This window comes from Callorhinus ursinus, unplaced genomic scaffold, assembly GCF_003265705.2.
Source record: "Callorhinus ursinus isolate GAN/ISIS: 27379988/994484 unplaced genomic scaffold, GSC_fseal_2.0 scaffold51, whole genome shotgun sequence".
Lineage (NCBI taxonomy): Eukaryota > Metazoa > Chordata > Mammalia > Carnivora > Otariidae > Callorhinus > Callorhinus ursinus.
This window is the reverse complement of record NW_027397113.1, coordinates 6,320,911-6,327,844: the sequence shown is the minus strand read 5'-3', so window position 1 is coordinate 6,327,844 and position 6,934 is coordinate 6,320,911. Positions and strand designations below refer to the sequence as shown.

The 6,934-nt window shown below is 61.3% G+C and overlaps 1 protein-coding gene across 3 annotated transcripts in view; it reads right to left on the bottom strand.

The window, feature by feature from the left end:
- Positions 1-6,602: 6,602 nt before the first annotated feature.
- Positions 6,603-6,934, bottom strand: part of RASGRP2 (RAS guanyl releasing protein 2) — a 14,653-nt gene continuing 14,321 nt past the window's right edge. For all 3 annotated transcript variants that reach the window (XM_025879319.2, XM_025879321.2, XM_025879320.2), the window contains exon 17: positions 6,603-6,823. The gene's annotated coding sequence lies outside the window, so the exon portion shown is untranslated. The remainder of the gene's footprint in view (positions 6,824-6,934) is intronic.

Sequence of the window (6,934 nt, the reverse complement as noted above, 5' to 3'; positions counted from 1 at the left end):
AGTGTGGATGGAGCCGGGCGGGGAGCCGCCCCGACAGATGGAGCAGCAGGGTAGGTGGCGTGTGAGACACATGGTTGGCGTCCCCCTGGGGGCTGAGCTCGGAGCTGGGATGAATGGACAGCGTGGCTCCAGCGTCAGGCAGGGGTAGGGCCCCCAAGGATTAGTGCCGAGGGTGGGGGCCTAGAAATGGGAGTTTCTGGGGAAGGCCAGGTGTAGCTAGTGACAGGGAGGGATTGTGGTTGTGGTCAGGAGGGGTAGGAGGGCCTGGGGCTTGAGGGGGCTCTCGCAGGGCACAAAGATATGAGAGTGAACGAGAGCAAATGAAAGTGGAGAAGCTTAGGGGGTGAGCCAGGGCATAAAGGGTGTTAGCAAGCACGAGCGTGTGCCAGGGTGCACACACACACAAAGGCCTGAGGCAGCGTGGTACCATGACACATCGTGATGCCGACTGGGGCTGGGGGTGTCCGGGAGGGTGTGTTCCGGAGGCGAGGGTGTGTATGGAGGAGCGCAAGAGTGCTGACTTGACCCTGGTTCCTGGGGAAGTGAATGGGTGGGTGGGGAGCTGTGTGTGTGTGTGTGAGTGTGTGTGTGTGTGAGTGTGTGAGGGTGAGGGCTGACAGTGCAGAGCTGGGGCTGGGGCTCCGGGGGCAGGTAGGGGCCATGCATGTGTCGCGTACATGAGCACAGGGCACCTGGGGGAGGTCTCTGAGGCAGGCAGCGAGGTGGCAGTCTCCGGGCAGGGAGTGTAGGCGTGTGCTGCCGGGAGGTGTATTGTGTATGCAGGTGTGTGTGCCTGTGTAGGTGTGCGTCTGGGTGGGTGCCACCGAGTGTATGTATCAGTGTCAGGTTGTCTGTGTCACTGTCAAGGGCGGGCAGGAGGGAGCCGCTGGACCCGGGCAGAGACTGCGAGCTTCCCAGAGAGGTGCCTAACAGCCAGCCCCTCCAGAGCCCAGCCCCAGCCTCTCAGGAGCCCTTAGTGTGGATTCAGCCCAGGCCAAGAAGCCAGGACAGAACCCCGACTCCTGGAGAGAGCTTCCCAGCCACCCAGTGACCACCGGCCCCTGCCAATCGGTCAGTCCCACCCACCCATGGATCTGAGGACAGGATGGGTCTGAGAACACTTCCTCCAGCAGGAATGAAGGAACCCCCAGCTAGAGCCTTCTCCCCTGCCCTCAGGAAGATCCAACCCAGCCTCAGATGCCAGCATCCCCAGAGGCATCCCTGGAGACAGGAGGACTTAGGGACTGGAGTGGATGAAGCACCCACAAAACAGAAGGCCTCACGATTTACAGACCAGCCGACCTCCCTCCACTCTTTCTTCCCTCTGTCTCCTTTCTCTTTCTACTTCTCTGGCAGAAGATAGAGAATGCAAAGCCCTAAAGTCCCCCAGAAGGAATACCCAGACACAAGGCAGGTGGACAGAAGGAGGGGCGGGAGCGAGGGGAAGGTCCTCCCCCACCCCACCCCAACCCCAACACACACAAAACCAGAGGTGTATGGAAACCCCCAAGGCAGTGGAGAGGACTGGATGCCCAAGACCCACCCCCTAAGGTTTATTCCATCCCTCCAGGTCTGGACGACTACCCCCTTCACCTCCAGGCACCAAGAAACAATCCCTTCCCAGCCCTTGCTCGTTCAATGAGGCACCAAATGCCTTCACCCAGGACTCAGGTAGAGGTTGAGAGTAAAGAAGACAACCACCCCCCGAAAAGCCAATTTTGCCTCCAAGGGCCCATCGAGGGTTCAAGGGCTCACACCTAGCCCAAAGAACCCAGGGCAGATGGCTCCTTCAGCTGGGGGGAAGGCCGGGACATGAGAAATGGTCCCCTCCTCTTTGGGGGTGGGGGAGCAAGCCCAGGGCCCTGCAGCTGCCTCTCCCTGCAGCACTCTCTGACCATAACCCTGTCGCTGCCCCCAGCGCATTCCCACCCCAGCACAGCCCCCTCCTACTGATTTCCCAGTCTCCCTCTCCATCGCCCCCAACCTTCCCCCGCAAGCTTCCGCTCCTCTCCCTCAGGCCCCCTATCTTAACCGGCTCTCCACCAGCACAAACCCATCTCTGCCTCAAGCTCCTTGGCACCTTCCCCTCTGCTCCCTCCCGATAACCTCCTCTCCCCTTGGCTCCCATCCCCCAGTAAAGCCTGGTCCTCCGTGGTGGCCCCCAGTGTGAAGCCCTTGGCCTGGCCCCTCCTCCCTTCTTGCCTCTCCACTTCTCCCTTTCCCCTCTCCAGCGCCCTCTCCTTCTCCCACCAAGCCCAGTTCCTCGCTGGTTTCTCCCCTGCAGACCCTTCAGAGCACAACAGCTTCCCAGCCCCTCTGGATGAACACTGCTTCCAGCCCTTGGGGCTAGCACAGACTGGGGACCCCCCCCTCCAGAGCCTCCCTCCCAGCCCTCCGGATGCCCCTCCTTCTCGGTCCATCCCTTCCCCCAACGACCCTCCCTCCCACCCTTCTCCATTCACCCCTGCTCAGGACCTGTGCCCCTTCCACAGGGAGCCTCCGACCCCCAACCCCCTCCCCAGCCACTTAGCCTCCTCGCTGTCACCTAGCCAGCCCTCTCAGCGCGGCAGCGCCCCCGTCCCCCCAATCCATCCTTCCTGCCTCCCCCGCCCCTCCGATCGCTCCCCCCCCCCGATCCGCCCCCGCCCCCCGCCCCTCCCCCCCCCGCCCCCCCCCCCCCCCGCGTACCTGGTTCTGAGGGCGCCAGGAGCTGGAGGGTGGGGATCAGAGCCCCAGGGCCGCCCCGTCTCCAGCGGGTGGCAGAGCCGGGGCCAGCGGAGTCGGCCGCCTCGCGCCTCTCTCGCTCCCCGCCGCGTCCCCGCCCGCCGGCTCGTCCGCCCGCCCGCCCCGCCGCGGTGCCGCTCGGAGGAGGATGCTCTGCGAGTCAGGGCGGCTGCTCCCGCCGCCGCATCCCTGCAACACCGACTGACGGCAGCATCAGCACCAGTGCCCGCCCCCCAGACACGATCATTGGGCCACGCTGCGCTAACGGACGAGCGGCGCAACCAATGCGAAGGCGCAGAAGCCGCCAGTCCCGCTGCTCCACGGGCCCACCTCCCTCCCCTGCCGGGGACCCAGGCGTCCCGGCCCCAGGGCATCCGAGCCCTGCCCCGCCTGTCGCGGTCCTTAGCCCTGGCGCCCAGGCTCCCAACCAGGCAGACCCCCAACTCACCCCCAATGTCTTTTCCGGCAACCCAGACGCCCTAACCTCTCCCGTATTGGGTCGGGTTCTCGGGTCCCGCATCCCTCGGCCAACGGCCCCGTGTGGCAGCGCCCAGGACTGGGACGTGCCCAAGGAGAGGCTCTGGGCCCCGACTTGGGGCACCGAGGGAGCAGGACCAAGTGAGGGGGCTCGGGCCGCAGCGCCCTCTACTGGTTACTCCCAGGGACGGGCCCGGGCTGCCGGGAGCCTAGGGAAGGAGGACCTGCCCGAGGCCGCGGGGGGGGGGCTTTTTCCAGCCCCTAGCCTGGCCTCCGCTTCCCACCGCCCGAGGGCGCCCTGGCTTCCCCTAGAACTGAGGCGTGAGGGTCTCAGCTGGGATAAGGAAGGAGGCAGTGCGGGAGGGAAAGGCAGCGATGACGGCGGGGTAGACCTAAGGGCTTAGGGTTTCCCAGCCCTGCCTGATGGGAATCCGAGTTTGAAGCCTGGTTCGCAGTCCTCCTCCTACCCCCCGTCCAGAGTTCCGGGCAGGACTGGGGGAAGAGGTGAGGTTGCACTTTGCCTGGATCTCTTAAGGAATCCGGTCCTCTGTTCTCCTCCCCAACCAGGAGTTTCAGAGTGAGCGTGGCGCTGGGCGGAGGCCTTCCCGGTGAGGACACCCTAACTGTGCGCGTGCATGAGTGTGGGAGGAAGGGGACACCCCTTCCCTCACTCAGCCAATCAAAGATGGACCTGGCACCTAGTGTGTGTACCACAAAGTTGGACACTGGGCTTCTGAATGAGGCTGTGTGTGTGTGTGTGTGTGTGTGTGTGTGTACCAGACCGTTCTGCCACCTCACCCAGAACCCTGATCTCTGTCGCAGGGTCCGCGATTTGCATAGCCCGTAGCAGGTGGTGCTTCTTTAGCCAGAGGCAACATGCAAGAACACTCACGTTCCACTACTAATGCAGGCACGGGCACCCAGGGGCACACCCTCACAGCCATGCCCACCTATCCATGTGCACACAGGCATTCCCAAAGAGACACCTAGGGACAGCTGCAGAAATGCCCCACTGGGGCAAGATACCCACAGGAAGCACATGCTTGCCCAAGAACATACACCTACACATACAAACTTGAGCATACAAGTGCCTGCACACTCAGAGGTAAATGCACGCCCAGGAGAATAGGTGCACACAGAGGACTTGCTCACAGGGTCATTCTGCCCCCGTGAAGCACTTTGCACAGGAGTGGCCAATTACCGAGTAGATGGGCGGGGATACCCACCCACAAAGTGGTCTTCCTCTCCAGACTGTGTGGGGGAGGAGGGGACCCAGACTGCAAGGGGCGTTTCCTAGGGGTCTGGAAGAGCGATCCCTAAGCCAGGTCCCAGACTCGAGGCCCACTCTGACCTTGGAAAGACCCTCAGCCTGGCCCCACCAAGGCCACTAGAGGAGCCAGAGAATGGGAACTGCTGAGTCAGGGACTGTAGATGTGAAATAGGCTCTCTGACCCCACAGGCCACTGCCCCACCCATCCCCCACTGCTCACACACACACACACACACACACACACACACACACACACACACACACAGACTTGCCCAGCCAGACACCAGGGCACGGAGAGACAGGCAGACAGGTGCAGTAACTCAGAGATTCTCTCAGACCCTTTCAGATGGGTGTAAAAAGGGAGAGCAGGAGGACAGGGGCAGGGAGAGATGTAAGAGTGAGCATCTGTCTCCTGTCCCTCCCCGCAGCTCCCTCGGCCACCTTTGCCCATCAAGGGCAGGAAAGGTCACCTGGCAGCTCCTGCACCTCCTGCCCCTCCTCCCAGCTACAGGAATGTCTCCCCCCAAGGTCCAAGGTTCAGACTACCCATAGTAGTTGGGACCCACCACCTCCAGACAACCACCCCCAAAAGGCACCCACTCAATGTGGCCCTTCTCCCAGGCACAGTCCAGCGGGGACACACGGTAGGGGGAAAAGGCAGCAAATAGAGCGTGTGTGTCTGTGCACACACACACACACACACACACACACAATGTGAAAGCTCATACACCACATTCACACAGGCAACCATGAAATGACAGTCCCACATTACACTCCCGGGGCAGGGCAGACCTGAGCCCACATCTGCATTCACACACACACACACTGGGAAGAGGCCCGGCTGGGGCTGAGGTCTGCAGGGAGGAGAGCCGACCAGGCTGCAGGGATGGAGGCAGCGCGGGAGGCGGGCGGCACAGGGAGCGAGCTGCTCTTCACAACACAATCGCCGTCTGTTGTTATAGCAACTCAGCCCCCAAATCGTGAAACGGATATTACAGCCTTCAGAGGGGGAAGGGCAGGAGGGGGCTGAGGACGCTAGTGCGAGGGACCCGATGGGGGACAGGACTGGGGGCCTGACAGAGGGTGGTGCTGCAGCTGAGATGTAACAGGATGGGGGGAGGAGGTGACCTCAGTGAGGAGTGGGCCAGGAGTGGGGTCTCAAGGGGAGAGGTGGGCATGGGGTCAGGGGACCCTGAGGGAGGTGCTGAGGCCATTGCTTTGCAGGTAGGGATTGGGGTGCTCAAGCCTCCACCCCCAGGACAATCCACAGCTGCTGGAGGATACACCCCAGGTTGGGGGCTGAGGAGGTAACTCCCCCACTCTCCCGCGGGCTGCTTGGAGCCTGGCGCAGCTTCAGAATCTTTAAGAAGACCCCCAGTCCACCCTCTTCACCCAGACCAGCCTTAGAAGTGGTCTTAGCCTTCCTCAGGTAGCGGTGACCCCCAAAACCTCCGTGCTGCAAACTCAGGAGGGAAGAGCTGGGCTGGGAGAGGCCACAGGAGGCTGAGAGCAAGGATCAATATGCATTTCCCCTGGAAGTTGCCGTCCTTCCGGCTGGGCTGGCAGCAGCACGGGGCCAGGAGGCTGCAAGCTCAAGCAGTACACCCCCCCACCCTGAAGCATGCAAGCCCAGCAGGGGCTACTGGGGCCTAGGCTGCCCAGGGCCCCACCTCTTCCCCTCCCCCTCAGCCAGCACTCTGGGCTGCCCTCTCTCCCCCATGATTCTCTGCTGTGCGGTCCCCATTGCTGGAAGGATTCAAGCTGGGGCTGAAAGGCCACCTGTCAAGCAAGGGAATTTTGGCTATGGGCTGAAGGCTATGGTTATACATGACCATTGGCCCCAGCAATTCTGGGAGCAAAGAAGCACAAGCTTCAAGTTTTAGACGCCCAAGATTCTGGACTCCTGGAGATTGTAGACCCTTTCCCAAATTGTTATATTCCAAGGTTTTTTGGTTCTACAGTTCTAGCTCCCAATTCTAGTCCCCCTACAATTCCCAACACATGAGACTCCAGACCTCCCAAGATTCTCTGACTATAGAGTTCTAGACTCCAAGACTCTAGTCCCTATGATTACAGTTCTCGGCCCCCCGACCCCATCCCCCGCCCCCGTGAAGATTCTAGACTCTGATGGTCTAGGTTAATTACACGGGCCTTTTTATTCCATCTGGAAAATACAAATATTCACAAGAGTCTGTACAACCTTAGGGACGCCAGCCCTGGCCCAACCCTCAGTTGCATGCTACCCTCACACCCCGCCCCCCAGCCCCAGCCTGCTGCCCCAGCACCCCAGGCTTTCTGCTCTGGTCCAAGTCTTTTTTCCAAGGCAGATATGAGTGCTTGATCCAGTCACAGCTGGGAAGGAAAAAAACAACAACAATAAAATAGAGGTTGTAAGGAAGACCTTCCCCAAAAAAGTAGGAGTCCACCTGGCCTGGGCCATTTGGACAGACCACCTGTTTCCCG